General features: G+C 51.3%; 1 protein-coding gene across 7 annotated transcripts in view; it reads right to left on the bottom strand.

Moving 5' to 3' along the window:
- Nucleotides 1–25532, bottom strand: part of ARHGEF10L (Rho guanine nucleotide exchange factor 10 like) — a 201466-nt gene that overhangs the window by 160048 nt on the left and 15886 nt on the right. For 2 of the 7 annotated variants that reach the window (XM_049878077.1, XM_049878078.1), the window contains exon 1: nucleotides 23385–23510. The exons of 4 other annotated variants lie outside the window; for them this stretch is intronic. The gene's annotated coding sequence lies outside the window, so the exon portion shown is untranslated. One more of the 7 variants, XM_049878080.1, reaches the window with a different exon arrangement.

The raw sequence follows: 25532 nt of genomic DNA, 5'->3' as shown, positions 1-25532 counted from the left end.
GCCGCAGCATGCCACGGCGGATTGTTTTTCTCTCAATCTCCCTGGTGGGCTGTGGGGGCACAGACCATGTCCTCACCTCCACGTCTCCTCCACCTGGTCCAGGAGGCAGAATATAGTAGGAGGGGAGAAAAGATGGCAGGAGGGAAGGTGGGAGATAGCAAAGCCGGGAGATTAGGCAGGCTGCAACCTCTCCGAGGTGGGGACCAGGTCTTATGCCTCTCCGTATCCTCAGCACAGAGTGCCAAGCACATTCCTGGCACCAAATAGCTGTTTTGTAAACGTTTCCTGAGTTCATGAATAAAACACCCCTGCTCCAAGTGCTGGGAGGCTGGGGCTGTGACTTACTCCCCGGTGTCCGGAGCCCAGCCCAGTGCATGGCTCAACTGTCAGCCCAACTTCATGAAGCATCCCACATCCCAGGCACCACGCTGGGCCCCGCTGTCACAGTGATGAGCAAGACAGAGGCAGTCCCTGCCCCTGGAGCTCACAGTCCACAGGAGGAAGGAAAACTGAGCAAGTACTGGCGAAACATAGTGGCCAGTGCCATCTGTGGGGGAGGTTGGGGGCTGGTGCACTCCTGAGAGAGGCCCCGAACCTAGACCTGGCGATGGGGGGAGTGTCGTCATTTAATGCTCCCAGAAACAATGAATGAAAGCATGAACAGTTCATCTTGTATCCTCCAAAGTGTGCAATGCCTACCACACAGTAGCAATGAGAAACCATGAGCAGGGCAGAGGGAGGGAAGGAAGAAAGGGGACTTTGGGTGGGAGTCAGGTTGCCTCTGCTCTCTTCTCCCCAGGGACTCCACCCAGGGACCCATTCATCTGACAAGCATTCCTGATTGAGTGGAATCCGCCTCCCAGGCACTAGGCACACAAAAAAGGCAACAGCTTCTTGGTCTGTCCAATGGCACTGAGAACTGAGCACCAGGATCAACATAATAGTAGTCAACATTTGTCAATTCCTTACTAAGTGTTTAGTGCCATTCCAAACCCTTAACTCCTACAATTATTTTAATGCTTACGTAACTCCTATGAGAGAAGGACTACAGTATTAGCCCCATTTTACAGATTAGGAAACAGAGGCACAGAGAGGTTAAGGGAATTGCTCAAGGTCACAATCAATGGAAGAAAGAGCTGCAAAACCCATGCCTTGAACCCCTACAGTATTGCATTTCAAGACCTCAGCCACTAGTCAAACATTAGCTGGGTGTGCTCCTGTGTTGCCTAGGAAACATGCCAGTGAGCAGAGGATCCCATAATGACTGACTCTACTTGCGGAGAGCCAGTGGGACAGGGCCCTGTGGGGCAGGACATTCTGAGAACTTGGTGGCAAGCAGAAAAAGTGGCCCCCTTGGAGTGCTCTAGCCGGACCTGCTCCTAACAGAGTCTCAAGGCCCTTCCCCCTTTCCCAGTGCCAGCTGAATGCAAATGCTTCCATTCTCACTGAGCATTCTAACCTATAAGCCACCCAGGGGCTGAGGGCAGGCTCATTTTCCTGTGGACACCCAGGATCTCCCCAGGCTGATTCAGGAACCACCCTGGAGAAGCACATGGGCAGGGACAGCCTGAGATTCAAACCCACTGCCCACCAGCACCCAAGCCAGTGCCCTAGCCCCTGCTGTGATAGAGGGTGAGGATGACGTCAGGCCAAACCTGGAAAGACCCCCCGGAGGGCTGGCAGCATGGACTCCTCTCCTGACCTGGCTCCCTGATGGGATCCGCTGGACAAAGCAAGAACTATGGCCTGGTATCAGCTGTAATGAGCAGCATTGATGAAGCCATTGTTTCTAAGTCAAGCATTTTGTATTTTCCCACAAAGACTCTCAGAAGAGGGAGGGATCTTACAGCTGCTGAAATCCAACCTGTCTGCTGCAGCAAGAATTCTTCCTTGAGGATCCTAACAGATGGGTGGGTCACAGGGTGGGCTTTGGAATCAGGCAACTCTGGCTCCAAACCCCAACTGCAATCCCTAAACCTAGCAGGTGTTGACCTTGACCAAGTGACTTAATGTCCCTAAAAAAAAAAAAAAAGTCCCTAAGCCTCAGTATATTCATCTGGGAACTGGGAATAATGACACTTCTGAGACCCAGTTAAATAATACATTCATTTACCCATTTTTTCAACCCATATTTATTTAGAACCCCCATGTGCCAGGTACTGTTCTAGGTGCGTGAGGTATATCAGTGAACACACAAAAAAAAAGCTCCCTGCCCTATAGAGCTTCCTGAGTCTAGCCCTGTGCCTGGCCCAGAGTGGCTACTCCATAAATGCCCCACTCCTGCCCTGAGTCTAGAAGTCCCTGGGTAGTATAAATAGTCAAAGTGCTCAGCTGCTACCCAGAAGGTTGGAGGTTTGATTCTTCCCAGAGGTGCCTTGGAAAAAAGGCCTGGTGATCTACTTACAAAAAGTCAGCCTTTGAAAAGTCTATGGAGCGCAGTTCTATTCTGACACACATGGGGCCACCATGAGTTGGAATCACCAGCTCACAGCCAGGCACTAACTCACATCACTAGTTGATGCGGAACATCCGCGCTGTCCCTCCAGGAGTAGCCTCGGCACTTTCCTGCTAACAAGTGTGAAATCAAAGTGACAATAAATGACATGCAATCCCAGCTAGGACATCACCAGCTAGGACAAAGCCTAATGCTCACTATCATTTCTGACTTGCTATTTTATTAAACCAGGTGCGTGCAGAACACTTTACATGTTATTTCATGCCCTCCCACAGCACTGCCAGGTGGAGATCCAGGTCCCCACCTGACTCCCCACTCAACCTAGAGGCTCCTGGAGGATAGGGGCTGACGCTCTCTGTTTGCTAGCTGTGTGCAACGTCTAGCACCACACCTGGCACCTAACAGGTATGCAGTAAGTGTTGACTGGATTGAATTAAATGAGAAACTGAGGCTCAGAGAGGTAAACTGACTTGCCCCAGGTCACACGGCGAGGAGTGGGCCAGCCAGGATATGAACCCACATGTGTCCAGCCCCGATGTCTTCACTTTGCCTCTCTTCAAACCTTTCTCCCTTTAAGTGCCTGGGGGTACACAGCTATCTAACAGGAACTCTCTCTTCCGGGACAGGCTTCACAGGGCAAGAGGCACTGCATCCCTGCAGGCCCCAAGAAAGGAAAGGTGAGAGCCACACAAGGCCTTATTAGGGAAAAGTAACAGAAAGGGGGAAAAATGCCCTGGCAGACAAGGGCCAGCCTGTGAGTCATGCACCCTGGAATAGACCATTCATAGCTGGCTTCAGGGCAGGGGAGAGAGGCCAGGGAGTCTGACTGCCCCAGAGACCTATCCCAAGCGCCTACAAGTGCAGCGTCGGGACTGGGTGGGATTCGAGCTGGGGTCGGCCTGGCTCTGCTACCAACTCCCACCAACTTTGGGCAAGTCGCTTCCCCTCCCGGGGCTTCTGATGTGCCACATCTGCAAAAAAAAGGAGGGCAGAAGGCACTCTGGAAACTGCCAAAGGCCACATCAGCACTGCCTCTGGGTGCAGGGCCACAGGAGAGCAGGACCAAGCAGAAGCCAAAATCTCCTTCTGTCTCCATCCGGCCCCATTGTGGAGCCGACACCCCATTCAGCCCCATCTCCAGCTGCCTCAGAACCCCCCATGCTATCCCAGGCTGCCAGCATCACTGGGTGAAGCAGCCCCTCACCCTTCAGCCCCACTGGCCACTTTCCACCTTAGAAGACAATGGACTGAGGGCCCAGGGAAGGGAAGTCATACTGAGCACCCAGAATGTGCTGCGGAGTTTTGCAGATACCACCTCACTTCATGCTCACAACAGCCTGATGCAGGAAGAGGTTTTCTTGCCATCATTAGAGGGGCCCCGAGTCTGAGGAAGGGGAAGGCCAGTCCAAAATCACACAGCTAGTAAGAGCCAGAATTCGAACCCAGGCTCGGAAGTCCCCAAAACCTGTGCTTTTATTCTTGCTTGTGTGTCAGCTCCCAGAAGACGGGAACTGTGGCTCAGTCCTGGGTGCCCCAGAATGCCTCGTACACAATCTTTAAGAGAATGCTTGGTTGGCTGGCCAGTTGATTGGCCGCCTGCCCCCAAATCCCAGCCCAAACCCCAGGAGAGCATGGCACACCACAGCAGGGAAAGCTGAGACAGACACACCTGTGCTCCTGTCCACTGAATCACTGCACTCAGGTCTCCTGGGCTGGCTCCTACAGTCAGGATCCCAAACCAGCCTGTATCTGAGGCCCAGGCAAAGCAGAGCCAGAGTGTGCTGGTACAGCCTAAGAGCAGCAAGGGGACCACTGGGACCCAGGTGCAGCTAGGAGTGGCTGGTGGGAGAAGCATGGGCTTTGCGGGGGGACACTCACAGTCCAACCCCAGGACCCCATTCACTAGCTGTGTAAACCCAAGGAGGCTTCCTGCCCTCTCTGTGCGTCAGTCTCCTCCTCTGGTGTAAGGCTCACTCCTGACCACAATGCCACCAGAGCAGTAAGCCCGGCACAGAGCAGCCGCCCTTTCTTCCCCTGGAGGGCACCTGGCCAACAGGTGGTCTACAGGCCCAGACCCGGCAGTCACTTGGGCAAGCAGCCCCAACAGGTTTGCATTCTGAGCGAGATTTGTGGTTAATATTTACCTGCTTATGGCCCACATCTTGCAGGGCATCAGGCATGCCCGAGTCACCCAGCCCTGAGAACTGAAACTAAGCAGGAACATGAGATGGGGAGAGGCGGGCATGCCAGGTCCCGACCCTCAGGGCAGGCGTCAGAAACCTGTCCTTCCAGGGCACCCAGATCCAGCCTGGCTGGGGGAGAACAGCCCCCTTTCCCCAGTGCCCTACAGACTAAATGTCACTAGCCTAACCCTCCCCCTCTATAGCACCCTGCTTTGAGGTCCCCCAAGGCCCAGTCACATGAGAATCCACCTCCATGGAATTACAGAAAACTGTGAGGACGTGTGAGAGAGAAGGCTGCGGCCAAGACAGGCAGCTCCACTGACCCCAGAGTCTGACCCCCAGAGTCTGTGGCCTGTGAAGTGGCCATCCATTCCACCCTCCCCAAATGAAGGTTTCACTCTACGTGTTTAGACTCAAGCTTTCTGGCCTTGGTAATAAGCCCTAGACAGAGAACGAACCACCAGACTCAAAGAATCCTCCCAGCAGCCCTTTGGGCAGTGACCCCCATTTTGCAGATCAGAAACTAAATACACAGCCCCCCTGGCGCGGCCCCTCCAAGGCTCATGTTTCAGCTAACACCTATGAGGGCTTACTATGTACCAGGCATGGCTCTAAGTGCTTCACACTGATAACTCTTTCCAAAAACAGTATGAGGTTGGTGTTGTCAGATGCCATCAAGTCTGCTCCAACTCATAGCAACCCCATGTATAACAGAACGAAATGCTGCCCAGTCCTGCACCATCCTCACAATCGTTGCTTTATTTGAGCCCATTGTTGAAGCCACTGTGTCAGTCCATCTAATTGAGGGTCTCCATCTTTTTCACTGATCCTCTCCTTTACCAAGCATGATGTTCTTCTCTGAAGTAAGTGTTCAAAGTAAGCGAGACAAAGTCTCACCATCCTCACTTCTAAGGAGCATTCTGTCTGTGTTTCCTCCAAGACTGATTTGCATGAGGTAGGGGCCACTATTATCCCCATATGACAAACTGAGAACAGGAAGGTTAAGACACTTGCTGCCAAGTGGCAGAAGCAAGAATCGAAATCAGGCAGCCTGGTTCCAGAGCTCAAGGTTCTTAGCCACCACTGCATTTTCTCACACACCCTTAACTCTCCTGCCAGGCCCCCAGCCCTGTTTCCCCAGCCCCAGCCAAGCCCTCTGAGTCGCAGGGAAGTTCCACTGTTGGAAAGGGGTCATTCATTCACCTAACCCAGGTTTCATGAATGCAATGGCTCAGATTTGCACAAGCAAAGAGTTGAAGGCCGAGGAAGAGAGTGTGAAGAGTCCCTCACTCCACCCTCCTTTCTCTCTCTTCTCCCTGCTCAGCCAGAGGGAGCCTGTGTGACAGTGTCATTCCCCTGCCTGTACCCTGCCAGTGGCCTCACAGTAACACAAGCTCCTCAGTATAGCCCATAAGGCCATTCCTTTATTGACACCCCTTGTCTTCCCATTTGCTGACTGCTAATATTTCCTGAGTACCTACTGTGGGTCAAGCCTCATGGGGACCCACGGAAAACAAAAGTCAGCCTGAGCTTCAGGAGAGGAAGAGGCTCCCCCACCTGCCCCAGCCATGATGACCTGCCTTCCCAAGGGCAAGCCCCTCCCTTGGCCTGAAAGCCATTCCCCACTTCATCTGGGAAACTACAACCTAGGTTGTGAACCCTCAGGGAAATCTTCCATGATACCCACTGGGAGAGCTGACTGCTCACCCCTCTGAGCGCCTATAACTCTGGACTGGAAATAATCTCCTTAGTCTTCTGACTCCCCCATTAGACTGTGAACTCCTTGAGGGCAGGGACAATAGCTTTCATTTCTCTTTCCAGTAACCAGTGCAGTCCTCAGCATATGACAGAGATTCAAGAGATGATGGATAGATGGAAGGAGGGAATGGAGAAAGGAAGGAAGGAAGGACATACAGAAGGATGGATGGATGGATGAACAGATGGAAAGATGAATGTATGGATGGATGGGTAGATGGGTGTACAGATAGATGGATATATGAACAAACGGATGGATGGACAGATGGATGGATGGAGCAATGAACAGAGGATAGGAGTCCATAAGGAATAACCATAAGCCAGGCTCAGGGTTTATTTCAATCTGGAATTTACTGCACTCAGCTACCCAGGTATCCCAACTTTGCCCCAGGTATTTAGTTTGACCCAACAATTTTCTAGACACGTTTCCCCAACCTGGCCAAGTGTCCTTATGAAATCATTGTCTCCTTCGCCAGACTGCAGAATAGGTGACATAAAGTCCAAGACTGTGTCTGGCCTTACAATTATGTTCTCAATGCCTTCTCCAGGGTCTAGGCCATTGCAGACTTCAGTAAACACTTTTTGGATGAATAACAAACAAATGAACAAAAGACCTAGGGAGATTTTTAAACATGGAGATTCCTGGATCCCAACCAATGTCCACTAGTTCAGAATCTCTAGGGGTGAGACTCAAGAATTTGTATTTTGTTCAAAAGCTTCCTGGCAATTCTGTTAATCAGCTAGGTTTGGGACACACTGGCTTGTGGGGAAGAGGAATCCTCCAGCTACTCAAGACTATGACACAAGGCACAGGCTGGGCATCTCAGGGCAAGCTGTGTAGGACCCGTCACCATCTTTCTGCCTCCTCCCAGCCCTCACCGGGGCAGATTATTGTTCCCTGGGCATTTTTCAGCCCAAAGAGTCTTAACAGCCTTTTTCAAAGTATGGTTCTTGAACAACCACTCCAGAACCACCTGATGGACCAAAGTCCAGGGGGAGACTTTTAAAAATGTAGATTCTGAGGTTCCAGTCCCAACCCACAGAATTAGAACCTCCTGTGATAAGGCCCAAGAACCTGCATTTTCAGCAAGCTGTCTGGTCTGTTCTTCCCTCTTCATCCTCCTTGACTGCAAACCTGCTCCTAGGTGAGCCACGGCCCCCAGGAAGAGCCTTCAGCAGGGACAGCAGATGCCCCCTGGACATCTCAGCCAGGCTTGCTGCCCCAGGACAGTGCCATGACTCGAACTGCATGAGCTTCACCTTCCTCCCAAGAAGGCTCCTGCGCCTGCACCACAGACTGTAATAAAGGAGCTCATGCTCCAGGGAGGAGGGGGCTTCGGAGAATGAAAGGAGAATAAACAGGCCGGGGGGGTTATGGTTCTGCTGGCCCTGGGGTATAGGGGAGGGAGGGGGTCCAATGTCACGACTAAGTAGGGATGTCTCCCAGCCCTCCACAATCAGTCCACAGTATCAGAGTTTAAACAGTCCTAAGAAATCACTGACATCAGCGTTTCCCAATCTGTATGCCTGGGGGGACGCGTGTGTCCTGAAATATGTTAATAGCTGATCACTGGGCTGTGGCGGGGGGGGGGGGGGGCGGAGAGGAAATGTTCGGCAATCGAAGAACTGTGTCAACCACAGTAGAGTATGTTCCCTTTCCTGCAGATTAACAAAACTCAGCATGTTAAAGGCACTGAGAAGGACTGCAATTTTAAATCTGAGTATGTCATTCATTACACACATGAAGAAACTTGGAGGCCACAAGGAGTCAGAGCAGTCATGTACCTTGCCCAAAGTCCTCTGGCTAGGAAGTTGAGGAGGTGGGATTTGAGAGCACACTGCCTGCCCCCAGGCTCTGAACTGGCAAGCAGTGCACCTACTATTCTGTGAGATGAGTCCTTTCAAATATGGCTGTGGCTTTTACTATTGCTACTGCATCCTTGTTCTTCTAATGAGAGGGAGGGAGGGTGGGCAGCAGCAAGACCCAGGCAGGAAGCTGTGCCCTATGAAAGTGGCCAGGCGGTGAGGCTGAGGATCCAGTTCCCTGGGAGTCCTCTTCTGTTCCTGGGTCTGTTGCCATCAGCTGTGTGGCCTAGGGCAAGTCACAGCCCATCTCCGGAACTGAGATGTCCCACAAGTAAAATTAGGAGCTTGGGCTAGATGATCCCAAAAGGCCCTTCCAACTCTAAACAAGTCTCTGACTTCATCGTCCCACCGTCAGCTCCTCTGTCACCCGCCCTGCCAGCCACGTCCTCTCCCTGGGCCCCAAGTCCCCTGTCCTGTAAACAGCAGAAGCCCATGCTCCTGGGCTGGCCTGCTGAGTTGGTTCCACTCTTGCAGAAGGCAGGATAAGTGCTGCTCACATCCCCCCACCCCCGTCCTCCCTGCACCATCCTCACTGTGACTCGACCATTTAGCATTTCCAAATCTGGCCCTTATCACTATTTCTCAAGGGTGGATGGGCTGGGTGGTTTTTTGCATCTGGAGCCCCAGAGAACCAGTTTTGCCGAGCACTCTGGCAATGGAATGTGATGTGGAAAGGCCTTCCCCCTGCAGAAGCACACGGTGGGGCAGCATCAACATGCATACCCATGTCCCCAGCCTCTGGTCTTCCAGGTCCAGCTCTCATATAAAGGGGACCCTATTACTCTGCCACCACCTGTCTGGCAGTTGGTCATGTTGTGATGGCTTGTGTGTTACTATGATTCTGGAAGCTATACCACTGGCATTTCAAATACCAACAGGGTCACCCACGGTGGACAGGTTTCAGTGGCACTTCCAAACCAAATCAGAGTAGGAAGAAATGCTTGGTGATCTACTTCTGAAAATCAGCCAGCAAAAACCCTGTGGGTCACAAGAGTAGATCATCCGATTACCATTGACCGTGAAGATGGCACAGCAATGTTTCATTCTGTTATACATAAGGTCACCGTAAGTCAGAGGTGACTTGACTGCAACTAGTAACGACAACAGCAGCTATGACTCTGGCCCCTGGGAAAGTCAGTTAACTTCTTTGTGCCTCATTTATCACATCTAAAGCGGAGCTAATAACACCATCCTGGTGAGTTCGCAATAAATACAGGCACAGCAGCTAGCATAGTACCTGGCATGCTGTGGTACTTAGCCAACAGTTGTTAGCCTAAGCTGCTATTTAACCACAGGACTCTCCGAGCTGCTACCCCTACCCTGACACCCAGGAGACAGAGGGCGGGAAGTAGGAAGAGGGGGCAAGTGTTTGACTCTTGTGCACTCCTAGAAACCTGAAATCTCACACTCAGGGACAGTTAGCATTGGTAGAGACCAGATTCTCAACCTGCCCGTTCTATAGGACAGGAAACTGAGGCTTAAAGTGGAATTGGGGGCAGGATGAAATGTTGCCCAAGCTCTCACGGCTGGTTTGAGGAAGAAGTGAGGTAGAACCAGGCACCTGCTCCCGTCCGGTGCCCTTTCTGAGGCCTGGGAGCAGACGAAAGGGCAGAAGGCCAGGGGTCTAGATGCTGGGATTCTCATCCCAGGTCTGCCCCAAGGGGCTGTGAGATGGTGAGCAAGGGGCTTAGGTCCACTAGAGCTCCAAGGCTTCAACTTTGGAGTTGGACTAGATCAGGGTGCCCCAAATTGTGGTAGGCAGAATTCTGGAGGCCCACCAGATGCTATCAGCTGATTTGTTAAGACACATGCTGAACTGAACAAGTTTGACAGAGATCAGAGGAATTTCAAGGGAGGGTTCCAGAGTCAGATAAGTCAGGGTTCAAGTCCAAGCACATTTACTAGCTGTGTGACTTTAGGCAAATCACTTACCCTCTCTGTTCCTTGGTTGCCTCACCTGTAAAATGAAGAAAATAGCCATACGTACCTCAGAAGATTGTCACAAAGAACTAAAACAAGATAATGCATGACCCTGGCATACTCTAGGCCCTCAGTAAACACTGGTTAGTATTTTCTGTCCTGTGGCAGTCACATTAACTTTATCCCTACTTAACAGACTATGTAACCAAGACACAGAGAGCCAAGAAACCTGCCCAAAGTGATGGTGCCCACAGGGGGCAGGGCTCAGGAACTGCTACCCACCTCTCACGGCCCCCCAAAATTGAGGCCTCTGCCCAGCATCTGTATAAATACAACTGCCCTCCCCAATGGGGGCCACCTCCCTCACTGCTTTCATGTGACCTGTGTTAACTAAATCCTGGCCCAGCCCCATGCAGTTTCCTGATCAGTCACCGGGGAAGCAGCAGCTGCCTGGGAAACCCTTTGAACTGCCCAAGCAGCTCTGGGAGGGCCCGTTCCCAGCTCCCAGGGGCAGCCAGCTCCTCCTGCCCAGAGGCGCCACCTCTTCTCTGAAACTGCATAAGGGCAACATTTAAAGCCACAAAGGAACACGTGTCTGGGGCCTCCAGGGTGCCCCTCCCAGGGGTCACTCACCGCCTGCGTCCAACCTGATCCTCTGGCTATTTCATTCTAGGGACTAGTTCCAGTTATGCTGGGCAACCTCAAACACATTGCTTAACCTCTCTCTGTCGTAGGCGTCTTTGGGGAAAGAGAAATGAGCAGAGTTTGGGAAACATTTGGAAGTAACAAGGATTCACAGGATAGCCTAGGGATCAAACAGCCTGTAAGGACCTAAAAAGATCCCCTGGTGTCTCCCGTCCCTTCCAGACCAGCCTCCACCCAGGACACGAAGTTCTGAAGGTGTACTCCCTGGCTCAAAATTGAACACTATGGCCCTCAAGATAAAGTGCAAGCTCCCAGCGTGACATACAGAGCTCTCCAGCCTCATCCCTCACTGCTCCCCCAGACGTGGTACGGTCCCACTATGTGTGCGCCGCATTCCTAGCCTCTGCACATGCCTGGGAAGCGTCCCTCTTCTTGACCTTAGTCTGGCTCTCTCCCACTGCTCTCCGCTTAGGCGGCCCCCCGGGAAGCCTTCTCTGAGCCCCTTCTTCTGCCTGCGTTAGGTGCCCTCCCATCCTTCATCTGGTAACCTGTCTGCTTCCTCCATCAGACTGAGTGTTACCAGTGGGCAGGGACCATATCTTCCTCATCTCAGAATCTCTAGCCCCTAGTCCAGTGGCTGGCACACAGTAAGTGCTCAATAAATGTGTCAGAAGGCAAATGAACACAAGTACACCAAACTCGTTGCCATCAAGTCGATTTCGACTCACAGCAACCATAAAGGACAAAGTAGAAATGCCCCATAGAGTTTCCGAGGAGCACCTGGGGGATTCAAACTGCCAAGCTTTTGGTTAGCAGCCATAGCTCTAAACCACTATAGCACCAGGGTTTCCAGATGCAAGTATAGACACACGGAAACAAATTAACTAATCCACGAGCTGCAGGATACTTCTCTGTGAGTTGGGAATGTCACGACAGAAGGGGCTAGACTGCTGGGGTCTGGATCCTCACTCTGGCCCTTTCATTGCTGTGATCCATAAGGTTTTCACTGGCTAGTTCTCAGAAGTAGATCACCAGGCCTTTCTTCCTGGTCTGTCTACAGTCTGGAAGCTTCACTGAAACCTGTCCACCATGGGTGACCTGCTGGTATTTGAAACAACAGTGACATATTTTCCAGCACCACAGCAACATGCTATGCGTGCACGCTTGCTGGCCTACAACTTTGCCTCTCTGGTCCTCATTCCTCTTCTATAGAACAATCGCACCTGCACCTCATAGGTTATTGTGAGGACTCTATGAGCCAGTCCTCCCAAAGTGCTTAGTCCAGTGCCTGGCACATACAGGTGAGCTCCTTGCACTACCTCTGGGAAAGGAAAGTGAGAGGTGAGCATAGCCCAGGGCCAGAGGCAACAGACTTGTGCCCACGGCAGGCCCAGCTGAAGAACCTTCTGGGCCTGTAGGGACGAGATCTCTAAACACCAAACTTCTAACAGGCCTGGAGGCTCGCCCTGCCCACCAGCCTGAGGCCCCACACTCCAGCAGCCTGGTGTCCTGGAGAACGTGGACCCATGGAGTCAGAAAACGAGGGCTGAAGCCCTACCATGTGACCTGAGACAAGGCCCTTCACCTTTCTGATCCTATTTCCCATCTATGAAAAGGGGGCTGAGGAGCGCCTGGTTCTGCTATGGTTGTTCTGGGGACACAGCAATCCCTGCTTGTTCTTTCAGTGGCTGCCCTTGGAGTTCACTAAACAGAATGGCCTCTCCCCAGGGCGCGTAGTCTTGGTGAGTCTGTCCTCTGATCATGGGACGGGCTTGTATTGAGAAACCTGAAACCATCAGACAGAACTATCGACCTCCCATCACATATTATGCTAGTCTAGCCCCTCTTCTCCCGTTTCCTAAGACGCTTCCTTGATCTCATCAAAGGTCACCCCACCACTGTGGTGGGTACCACCTTCTGTCTCCACCCAAAGATGCAGCTCCTAGGGCTGCCCCATCAGTCTCGTCCTCTGTCAGAACAGTTCTGGCCATCAGCACAAGCCATCATTCTTAACCCTGTAATGCCCTCCACCAACACCATCATTTCCCAGTCCCCGTCCTTAGTCCTTATCCACCTTCTGGAAAGTTGTCTCACACATTGTCTCTGCTTCCTCCCTACCACCCCCTCAGCCCATTCCGGTTTCAGATTTCAGCCCCTTCACTCCTCCAAAACCCAAACTACCTCTATGTTGACAAAACCAGCAGGCACCTTTCTGTCCTGGTCTTACTTAGTCTTTCAACAGCTTGCAGCCTTGCTGATCGCTCCTCTTTTCTGATGCCATTCCCGGTGTTGATTTTGAATACACCCATGTCTCCCACCTCCCCACCTCCTTGACTGTCCCTTCCGGCTCCTCTCAGGAGTCTTCCTCCTTCACACAAGTGTAAACATAGGCAGTCCTAGACCTTGCCTCCATATTTTCTCCCTGGGTGGTCCCACCTGTCCCATCTATATGCTAATGACCTCCAAGGTTGACTCTCTCCCAAAACTCTTCCTGGGGATCCAGGCTCCTACAGACACCTTGGACTTCTAATCATCCTCTCAACATGAGCCTGTCCCAAACTGAATGCTTGACTTCCCCAAAAACCACGATCCCCACCCCCATTTTAACTATCTCCAGGGGACACCACCACCCACCCAGATACTCAAATGAAAAATCTAGAAGTCACAACTGATTCCTCCCTTTCATCCCCTCTTCCATAGGTTCCATCAGCAATTCCAGTTGATTTTTATCTCCGGTAAGTATCCTGAATCCAACCACTCTGTCCAACTCCACTGCCACAACCCTAACCCAACTCCCTCTCATCTTCCCTCTGACTCCCAGCTTCACTGGTCTCCTACAGTCAATTCTCCAGCAGCCAGAGGATCCCTGCAAAGGTAAATCAGATCATGTCACTCTCCAGCCTACAGCCCTCCAATGGACTGCCGTGGTGATACAATGAGACAGAATGCTGGGAAAACACTGAGCAATGAAGGTAAGTATGGCTGAAATAAATGCCAACACCAGTTCCCACTGAGTGAATTCCAACTCATGGCAGCCCGATGAGTGTCAGAGTAGAACTGTGCTCCATAGGGCTAATGGCTGGTTCTTTAGAAGTAGATCACCAGGCCCTTCTTCCAAGGTGCCCCTGGGTGGACTCAAACCTCCAACTTTTTTGGTGAGCAGCCAAGAGCTTAACCACTTATAGCACCCTAGGACTTCAAATACATGTTAGCTATTCCTATTCTTCTAAATTCATATTGTGGTTGTGTCACAGTCCTCTCCACTGGACTGTGGGTTATTTAGGGGTAAGGCCTCATCTTACATGTCTTTGGGTCTGTGCCTCACCCCACAGCACCTAGCCAAGTAGTGTCATACAATAGGCACTCAGTACATTGTTTCTTAATGAATTATCTGGTAAAAAGGTAATTTTTAAAATTTTTATTGTGTTTTAGGTGAAAGTTTACAGCACAAATTAGTTTTCATTCAAAGATTTATACACAATTTGTTTTGTGACATTGGTTGCAATCCCCGCAATGTGTCAGCACTCTCCCCCTTGCCTTTTCCAGCCCAGGTTGTCCGTGTCCATTCATCCAGTTGTCCTGTCCCTTCCTACCTTCTCATCTTTCCTTTTGGGCAGGTGTTGTTCTCTTGGACTTGTATGCTTGATTGAGCTAAGAAGCACATTCCTCACACGTGTTATTGTTTGTTTTATAGGCCTGTCTACCCTTTGGCTGACAGGTGGACTTTGGGAGTGGCTTCAGCTCTGAGTTAGCAGGGTGTCCAGGGGCCATCACCTAGGGAGTTCCTCCAATCTCTGTCAGACAAGTAAGTCTGGTCTTTTTTTGTGAATTTGAAATTTTTTCTATATTTTTCTCCCTCTCTGTCCAGGACCCTCTATTGTGATCCCTGTCAGAGCAGTCGGTGGAAAAAATAAGTTTCTTAACAGAAGTTAGTATTATATTACCTGTAATCTAGGGATTATATTTCATTAATAAATTATATAAATTTCATTGATAATTTTTTTAATAGTGAAACAAACAAAAAAAAACTCCAGTGGTTTCTTGCTGCATCTAGAATAAAAATCGTAACTCCTCGCCTTGATCTACACCGCTCTCCGCAGGCTCTTTGCCTGTCGCCCCCTTGCCCACTGCAGGCTCTGGGCTTTCTGCTGCTCAAACAGGCCAAGTTCATTCCGGCCTCAGCGCCTTTGTATTGGCTGTTCTGTATCCCCTGCCTAGAACACTTTTCCCTCAGATCTTCTTTGCATGGGTGGGTGGCTTCTCCTCGTCATTCAGGTCTCCAGTTAAACGTCCCTTCTCAGAGAGGCTTCCCTGACCCCCTCAGCTAACAAACTTGGCATCACCATCACCTACTCCCACCACACTCCCAGCCCTTTACGCCTCCCTCTCCCCCAGTTATTGCCATCATATCATATCAGACTTTTTCCTTCATAGGACTTACAACACAACGTGTAGTTACTTTAAGCATGTGTTTGATTCGTTCATTGTCTGCCTCCTCTGCCGTCATATGAGATCCACATGAGCAAGGCTCTATCCACCTCACTGCTGTAACAACGGCCAACACTGCTAAGCTCTTCCAAGGGCCAAGCACTGTCCTGAGCACCCTACCTGCACTTTCTCGTTAAATCCTCACACCCTATGACATAATTACTAGGCCTATCTCCATTCTAAATAAATAAGTAAAAGAACTCATTGCCATTGTTAAAAGGAAGAAACTGGAACAGGAATTGACAGACTCCTCTGAGTGTACAGGAACAGTCACAAAGGTCACTGACCAACATGAAATGCGCCCAAGGACAGATCCAAAGAAATAATGTGGACCTAGTGACCACTACCGACCATTCTGACCAGGGACACGATAGAAGGTACTGGATACGATGGGAGAAAAATATAGACCGGAACTCAAATTCCTAAAAAAGGCCAGACCTACTGGACTGATACAGATTAGAGGAATCCCTGAGACTATCACTCGAAGATACCCTTTGAACTTGGAATTGAAGCTATTTCTACAGTCACCTTTCAGCCAAGTAATAAACTGGCTTATAAAATAAACAACCTCCCTGTGAGTAACACGCTCCCTTAAACAATTAACTACATGAAACCATGAAACCAAAGGGTCAGCGTTTACCCAAAAGCAAAGGTTAGAAGACAAGGAAGGGAAGTTAGATCAATGGAAACAAAACGAAGATGGAAATAATGAAAAAGCTGGCACATTGTAAAAACTGCAACCAATGGCATGGAATAATTTATTATTTAATATTATTATCTAATTTTCATGTAAACTTTCAGCTAAAACACAACAAAAAATATTTTTAAAAAAAGAAACGATGTGGAGATACACTGACCATAAAGCTGATTTCCCCACTGTGACGAAGACATCTACCTGTTACCATTAATTAGCTCAGGGTTTATCTTGGGAAAAGAATTTAACTTAAGGCAATTTCCTTTGCTTCTTAAGAGATAACCTTTGTAACTCCCTATCTCAAAAAAAAAAAAGAGAAACCAAACCTGTTGCCGTAGGGTCGATTCTGACTCACAGCAACCCTATGACTGCCCCATAGGGTTTCCACAGAGAGGCTGGTGGATTTGAACTGCCAACCTTTTGATTAGCAGCCGAACTCTTAACCACTGCACCACCAGAGTTATTTTAAAATCTCTAGACTACACCCAAGGATTTGTGCAAATGAATGAGGGGGGCCCAGAAGCACCTAAGGTCAGCTGATCTCAGAAAGGGGGGCAGGGTTCAATCAATCATGTTGAGACTAGCCAGCTAATGGTTACTTTTTACTGTTTCCTCCTCTTTGCCTTGAAAGTCTCATTGTAACTAGTCTGCACTGAGCCATTTGTTTTTTTTAGAAAGCAAATGATCTCTCTGTATGCATACCAAATAACTGCTCGAACAAACCCCATATACTTAATTTGTGCTTTGATTATCTTTTAACACCATCGAGTCGATTCTGACTTATGGCAACCTCGTGTTGCACAGGGTTTTCCTGGCTGTAATCTTTAGGGAAGCAGATCACCAGGCCTTTCTCCTGTGGTGCCACTGGGTGGGTGCAAGCGCCAACCTCTAGGTTGGCAGCTGAATGCAAACCAGTTGTGCCACCCAGGGACCTATCCCCATTTTACAGATGTGGAAACTGAGATACAGAGGGGTCAAATGAGTTGGCCGTGTGGGAAGAAGCCCAGCAGGGGGCAGCGTGTGGCTTGACCCCCAGAGCCCAGCGCAGGCCCAGCGCTTTGTGGGCCCTGAATCAGGACTTGCCAATTGAACAGATGAATAAACGGTACACATAGTACTGAGAGAGGTTGTCTTTAGGCAGTGGAATAAAGGGTGGTTTTAATTTTCTTCTGAGTGTTTTCCAACTTGACTTCAACGGTCATGTAATTACATATATAATTTAAAATAAAATAAACCTTATTTTAAATAGATCCAAAGGTTCTGGGTAACGCCTGGGTTCAGGAATATTTTTCTTCAATTTCCGGAGACTGTTATTCTCCTACTTCATTTAAACCATTGTTTTTCTAGGGAAATTGAATCAAAAGTCACATTTTTAAAGTTCTCTCCAAGTCTGCCCACTTCAAACAATGAAGACAGGGCAGTAAGGAGGGCCTGTGCCTGCCTTGTATGCTAACAACCAGCACTGGGGGATGCATACCAATCACACAGCTACAGACAGGGGACTTTCACTGGGCACAGCACTCAAAGGACTTTCACTGGGCACAGCCTCTAGAAGAAATGGTCCAGAGACAACAATGCCACCTCAGCACGCCATCACAGGCAGGGGCCACCCAAGCCACCTGCACACCCCTGGGCTGGAGATGTACCTGCAAGAGCAGTGGGGGGCCTAGTCCCCAACATCCCCTCAACCACAAGAGGGGGTGCAGAGAGGAAGCCTACAGCACGGAGCTCAGCACCAGGCTCTAACAAGAGGTAGGCACAACCCACACTGAGGCCAAGCGGTCAGTCATCCTTCTCTGTCCCCATGGCAGATGGGCTCCGCTACCCAGGGCTGTCAAGGCCCAGCCAGGACCAGGGAGGATGGCATTGCTCTGGATACAGGGCTGAGAGCTGGAACCCTGGGCAAGCAGACCAAGGTTCCCAGGACGCTTCCGCCCCTCACAGTTGTATGACTCTGGGCAAATGAGAGAACCTGCCTGGGCCTCCATTTTGTGGGCAAAATGGAGATGGTTCAACCCACCTCTCAGGACAGCTGAAGACTGAACAAGCTCCTGCAAGCCACATGCTTAGCAGAGTGCCTGCTGCTCCATAAAAAATGAACCATTATTATTAGCTCTCTCCTAACTCCAAGTCTGGGGGCCCCTGTGGCCACTGGGGTTCTATTCTCAGCCTTGACCCTAAGCTGCAGGGTGGATGAACCCAGCTATGACCAGAGTCTGCCTGCATTTGAATTCTGCCACTTACAAGCTGTGTGACCTTGGCGAAGTCACTCAACCTCTCTGAGACTCAGTTTCCTTGTCTATAAGATAGGATAATAGCATCTACCTGCAGTATTGCTATGGGGATTACATGAATTAATGCATGAAAAATGCCTAGCACATACAGGTATAGAATAAATATAAGTTGCCTTTAAACAAATAATAAGCTCTCAATTATCTGTCTGGACGGACAGCAGAAGTAGCAGGGTAATCAAAATACTGGAGAGCCTAAATGTCCGTTGTTTTTACCTTTGGCTTTCCTGGTATTATTGGGGAGCAGATAAGAGCAGCGACCCGCCTTCCCAGTTCTGTTTTGTTTGACCTCTTATTAAAACGTACATCTTTCTTGAGAATCCACCAGCCATAGATGCAGTGGCTGGAGCAGCGGCAAGCTTGGGAGCTAACAGAAAAGAAACCTTAAAGATCCGTGGGGTGAAGGGAGTGATCTGCTCAGCGTATAAATGAGAGTTAGCTGCTGCACTTCCCACCGGCTTCTAAATGCCCCTGACAGGCGAGGCTGGCAGGGTTCCTTGGTAGTGCCCAGCTGATGCAATGTCCTCTGACATGAGGAAGGTTCAGCTCATCCCCTGCTCTGCCACAAGCCCTGCAGACTGTTATTGCCCTGACACCTGAGCCAGACTGAAGTCTCAACAGCTCATGCTTCTGGGCCTCTGCACATGCTGCACCTTCTGCCTAGACGCGTTCCCTCCCCCAGCCCCATTCTCCTGCTGTACTCTGCACACACCTCCACTGGATGTAACTGTGCATGTGTCCCGAAATCACAGACTCCACAAGAGTTCTGGCCTGTCCATTCAGCAGTCTGATTCTACTCTCTTATGCTGTTCCCAATTCCATATGGATGGGTCAGGCCCACTGTTGCTAAGCCACCCCCAGACAGCTCTAGCCACCCTGGACATCACATCACCACCAGCCCCAAGCTACTTGACTTGTCCAGAGTTTGTCCTCAGCTACCACGGCCACTTTGCCTCCCAGAGGCCTGAGTCATCCTGAGTGTGGTTACTCGTCAACAGCAGAGCAGGCTCTCAATTACCTGAATCTCCTCATTGCATTTCCCCTCTTCTTGGAACATGGCAATACCCTGTTTCTGGAACGGAGACATGCAACCCCAGTTGAGGGCAAGATACAACCCCGCCACCACAGCAGGCCAATCTGGCAGCTGCCCTTCTCACTCTGTACCCACGAGAACCCTAAAATCAACCCTGGAGCAGTGTCACACCAGGATGTAAGCTCCTGAGGAGGAGCTGGGACTACGCACTAGCACTGCTGGATCCTCAGGGCCAGGAGTGTGCTAGTCAGTGTTTAACAACAGGCTCTGGGGGGAGGAGGGCACTGATTTGTAGTGTCTGCCAATTTCTGTGGTGTAAATGCTCTTGCCTTGGCTGATTTCAAGCTACCAGCACAGCATCACTGAACACAGAGTTGGAGAGCGATGCACAGTGGCATATCATTCTGTTCATATACAATTATGTATCCATATACATTATATACCCATATAGTAGATGGAAATAACCTCAAATGCGTAGGTAACGTAAAACGTGGCAAAATAATTAGGAAGTGGTATATTTTGTGTATTTCTTGCCATTGTTTTTAATATAATGTATTTAATTATAAATTTATAGACTTAGTTTTCTTATATATATATAATGGCTGTGTTTAAACAACCAGCTGGCAAAATTCCTAAAATTTAGCACTCGGCTCTGGAGTGTCAGTACAAGCTGGTTTCAGCGCTCCACTGCCCAGGGTCCAGTGCAGGCTCTGTAAGGGCAGGTCGGTCACTCCTGGGAGCTCTATCAGACCAGGACCCTGAAGGAAGGCAGCTCTGACACCTTCCACCGAGGCAGAGACATTTATTAAGGAACTCTCCAGCGATATATGGCAAGGAAGGAGCTGAGCTGGGGCCCAGGCAGCAAGGTGGGAAGAAAACTCTGGCACACTGTGTTGTTGAGTCTGATTCCCCCTCCTGGGCTTTAGGCCCTTGAAGACAAGGACAGTGTCTCAGCTTCCATCGCTGAGCTGGTGCAGGGAATACAAAGGCTCTGAAGACACGTGTGCAGAAGGAAGCAAAGAATGTGCAGGCAGGGAGACCCAGGCTCGAGTCCCAGCTCCTTCACTGACTAGGCATAACCTTAAATGCTGCGCGTTTCACTTCACTCGTCTGTAAAATGGGTATAAACCTACCTCCTGCCTAATTACCAGGGCTGTTGTAGAAACAAAGAGATAATGAATATGAAAGAGCAATATAAATCTAAGTTACTGTTATCACATCATATGTAACGCCCACATTATCTTTTCAAAATTTATCTGATAAAAAAATTATATTCTTGCCACTCTGTTCAAAGATCATATTTGTGAAGTAACTAGCCAGCACGTGGCACTTAGCAGGCCTGGGTTTGATTCCTGGCCAACGCACCTCACGTGCAGCCACCACCCATCTGTCAATGCAGGCCCGTGAGTTTCTTTGATGCTAAAAAGGCTTCAGTGGAGCTTCCAGACTAAGATGGACTAGGACGAAAGGCCTGATGATTTACTTCGGAAAACCCTATGGATCGCAATGGTCAAATTCACAACCGATCATGGGGATGGCACAGGACCGGGGAGCATTTCGTTTTGTTGTGCGTGGGCTCTCCATGAGTTGGGTGCCAACTCAAAGGCAGGTAACAATAACAATAAATTTTTGTTAATTTATTTACTACTTGTCTAATAGTAGGCCTTCCTCATACTAACCTTGTACCTGAGACCCAAGGAGTCCGCCAGGTCCTCCAAAGTTAAAACAGTAAAACCAAGGAGCCATCAGTTACTGGACCTTCACTGACTCAGCAACTATTTATTGAGCTCCTATTGTGTGTCTGGAGCCCAGGTGGAACACTGGTTAAGAGCTCAGCTACTAACCAAAAAGTCGGCAGTTCGAACCCACCAGCAGCTCCTTGGAAACCCTATGGGGCAGCTCTACTCTGTCCTACAGGGTCGCTATGAGTTGGAATCAACCCAACAGCAATGAGCTTGTTTTTTTTTTATTATTGTGTGTTCAGTGTCTAGGCTGGTGATCAAGGACAGACAAGGAGTCTGCTCTCTAAGTCTTACAGTCCACTGGGAGGCCTGAAGCAGCCACCCCCACCAAGGTAAGGGCTCCAAAACAAGTTGTAACACCATCATGAACCAGGCTTCTGGAACCTGCCTGATAAGCCAGAGAGGAAGTGACCCCAAGTGAAAACTGAAAGAGGTGAAGGATAAGACCAATGTTCTGGACAGAGGGAACGTCTAGGGCAAAGGCTCCGTGTTGGAAGGGAGCAAGAAGAGTTGGGGTGAGGGGAACCTCAGGAAGGTGAGTGTGGTGGACCAGAGTGAGAGTCAGGCAGGGGTACAACATGAGGCCTTATAAGCCACTGGGGGGGCTGTACTTCACTCTGAGAGCCTGAGGAATGGGAAGAAAAGCCCTCGCCCACAGTTACAGGAAGCTTTGGCAATTCCCAGACGATCCCTTCCTTTCTTTGTAGTCTGTGTGCCCTTCTAGGACACTGGACACTATGGGGTCCAGTGCTGGCAGATGGACGGATAAGCTGGATGCTGCAGCCCACGGCCATTCGGCAGGGGCTGTGCGGAGGGCTGTGTGCCTTAATGAGCCTGCTCAGCCTGCCCTCTCTCCCCAACACCCACGGAGGAGCAGATGGGCCTGTGGGTGGGCGGGGCCTTCTTCTCCTGGTGGGGGTGCTAGGGGAGGCCAAGGACTTTGAGTCAGACACTCAGCTCTCAAAATATCGGAGGTGTGGCCCACCTCCACCACCTCCTGGCTGAGGGCTGAGGCAGGGCCCACAGGATCTCAGGGCAAGGCAAGATTCCTGACCCCCTGTCCCAGGAGCCCGCTCCCCCAGGAACACAGGCTCCTCTGTGAGGGATCCCCAAAGAGGAGAGAAGAAGTGGCACCACCTCTCCTGCATCAGGACTAGCGTCCCTCTCAGAACCCCACCCCAGAGGCCCTGGAGGCCAGTCTCCATCCTCAGTAGGGCCCACCCTGGACATGCATCCCTGCCCAGGGAGTGCCCAGGCCTGACAGGACTCTGCAGCCGAGGCCTCCTCAGTGACCCGATCATCCTCTCCTCCCACAGCCCCTCCTTTGCGGGCCATCCCAGTTCCGCCTCTGGGCAGAGGTCCAGGGAGGAGAGGCTGACCCAGAACAGAGGCGACTGAAGGTTTCCCTGACTTCATGCAGTCCCGGAGACCCCAAGGTCAGAGCAGGCGAAGTAGATCAGGGCAGCAGCAAGACCTGAGCCCAGTGAACCGATGGGACAGTGAGGCACAGGGTGGTAACAGAGCATCCCAAACTACCTTTACCAGCATCGCCCACCCCCTTCCAGGTCTCAAACACATACATAGACAGATGCACAAAGGCCATGAGGAGACACACAGAAGGACATGTGAGAGACAACAGTGGGGCATGGGAACTCTCACGGAGGGAGGAACACACACACCAGTGATGCAATCACTCAAGTGACACAAGGGGACATACACACAAACAGAGGGAAGACTCTGGCTCCTGGGGGTTCTCTCTCTCTCTCTCTCTCTCACACACACACACACACACACACACACACACACAGGGAGGGAAGACTCGGGCTTCCAGGGATTCTATGTCTCTCCGTCTGTTACACACACACAGGAAGACACTGGCTCCTCGACGCACACACCAGGGACAATTGCTCACAGGGACACAAGACCCAGCTCCAGGGGACTCTTACCCAGAGACACTCTGACACACAACCACATATACAGGCTCACAGCAACACACCCAGAGACACAGAGAAGACACCGGCTCCCAGAGATACTCACACACCGAGAATGCCAGAAAGGCACACAGATCCCGCAGAAGCACAGGGACACACAGAGGGACGGGGCAGGGTCAACACAGGCAACGGGACACCGGGACTCCCGGCGACACACGCACAGACACCCGCCCAGGGAAGGCGCCGGCACCTGGAGAGACATGGAGACACACAAACGCACTCAGAGTCTCGCGGGCCCCGGAGGCCCCCGCCCGGTGCAGGCCTGCCGGCGCCGGGGACCCCACGACCCGCTGGGCCTGGCGCGGCGCGGGCCGCACTCACCGGCTTCGGCCGCTCGGGCCGGCGCTTTGTTGTCCGCGCTGCTCACAAAGGCGCGGGGCGGCAGGCTCCGCGCCACGAGCTCCCCAGGCCGCCGCCCGCCGCGCCGCGGGCGCCCATGGCCGGGCCCGTGCCCCCAGCCCGCGCCGCAGCGGCCGCCGCCGAGCCAATGGCCGCGCCGCGCGCGCCTCCCGCGAGGTCGCGGCCCGGCCGGGAGTGCGCCCGCTGCCGCCGCCGCCGCCACCGCCGCCGCCGCCGCCCGCGAGGGCCTGGGCCAGCCGCCGCGCACGGCGACGCGGCACCGCCCCCTCCTGCCCGGCCCCGCCGCCCTCCGGGCCCGGGTCGCCGCGGCTGAAGTCACCGCTTAACCCCTTGTGGCCGGGGCCGCAGCCGCCACCACCCCCTCCCTGCGCCGGGCGCACCCCAGGGCCAAAAAGGGGAAAGAGAGTGCCCCTGTCCAGAACCGCCCCATGGCAGGAGGGCTTCAAGCCCTCCGGCTATCCCTGCCGGGGTCACACCAAAGGGAAGGGGGCTTGGAGAGACTCAAGCTCTAAACTGTACAGGTGGGGAAACTGAGGCCTGAGAGGGTGGGGCCTTGCCCCAGGTCACCCCCCAATGCCCCCTCCCACTTTGCTATTTCCCACCAGAAGCTTCCACAGACCATCCTACTCCCCCACTTTCTCCGGTGCAAAGATCCCTCACTCCGACTGCTTATTTCTCCTCCCTCACTTCCAGCAGTTTGCTCAGAAGTTCCCTGATATGATGAGAGATTCCTGGGAGGCAGCAGTGGTTGATTCCACACGGGGCGGGTGGGGGGTGGGGAACGCAGACACAAAACGTGCCGCCACAGAGAGCCCTCCAACCCCCGGGCTGGCCACCCCAAATCAACGTGGATGGTTAGCAGCCTTGTACCTGAGCTCCGATAATAACCACAGGAACCAATAATCCTAGCAGCAGGCAGGCACTGAGGTTTGAGATCAGCTCAATGAACACTCAGAACAACGATGTGATGTAATCCCATTTTCTGAGCGAGGAAACTGAGGCTCAGAGTAACTTGCCAAAGATCACCCAGCAAGAAATTGGTGGAACCCAGATTCTAGCACCTCCCTCTCTTCCCACCCTCAAAGCTGCCAAATGCTAGTTACTCCCTCCCAGAATTCCAGAGAGTCTCCAGATATGATGTAATTAATTACTGCTATCAGGTCATTAGTTAAGATTATCCCTGTTGTTATTAAACACTCCCTCTACCTCTCTATCTGCCAGTTAATTGGCACTCAGGCTTATCAGCAGTTACTCCTGGGTTGATAATAATGAGTTCTACAGCCTCTAAAGGGTACAGGTGTAGGTTGAAATCTTTGTCAGCCTGTGTTCATTCAATGCAGCCAACAGAGACAGTTTTTTGTTTTTGTTTTTTCAGGACCCTCTATTTGTCAGGCATCAGCCTTAGGGACTAGGAATGAAACAAGGAACCAGACAGACCCCAGCCCTGCCCCCTCAGTTCCCATAGGCTAGGAGCAGAGACAAATAAATTAGCCACTACAATGCAGTGTGACAAGCCACACATAGGCTATGCTCTCTGAAATCATCTTATGCATTATCTGCTTGCTTGTTCATTGTCTGTCTCCACACAAGAACATACGCTCCATAGAGCTTGCATCACCCAGGCCTAGGACAACACCAGGTTCACAGTAACCAGCCAGTAAGTAAGTAGTACTGAGTACTTACTATGTGCCAGATATTGTTCTAGTCATGCAGGAGGCTTCAGTGAACGAGACAGCCATGGCCCCTGGCCTGGTGCAACTTCCATTGCGGGGGCCAAGCAATGGTGGCCGTGAGAGCAGAGAGAAAGTTTCAGGAATGCCAGCAAAGCAGGAAGAACATTATCTTCAGATGTCCATCAAGGGACCTCAGGGCTCATAGCACTGAGCCTTGGACCAGAATGTGGACGTTTGGGTTCCTGTTTGCATCAGCAGAGTCGTTCAAAACCACGCCAACCCTCCCTGACCTAAGCCCTTAGTCCTCCAGCCTGGGAGGTCCACCCCCTCTTTAGGATTGGATTAAGTCTTACCTTCCCCTCCCAGAACTAACACAAGGCCCAGAATCCCCTGGAATCCTCCCCAAACAGCCTCAGGTCCTGGACATCCTCTCCTC

The sequence above is a fragment of the Elephas maximus genome, chromosome 3 (genome assembly GCF_024166365.1).
Source record: "Elephas maximus indicus isolate mEleMax1 chromosome 3, mEleMax1 primary haplotype, whole genome shotgun sequence".
In the NCBI taxonomy this organism is placed as follows: domain Eukaryota; kingdom Metazoa; phylum Chordata; class Mammalia; order Proboscidea; family Elephantidae; genus Elephas; species Elephas maximus.
Note: the sequence above shows the minus strand (reverse complement) of the source record. Positions and strands in the feature narration are given on the sequence as shown.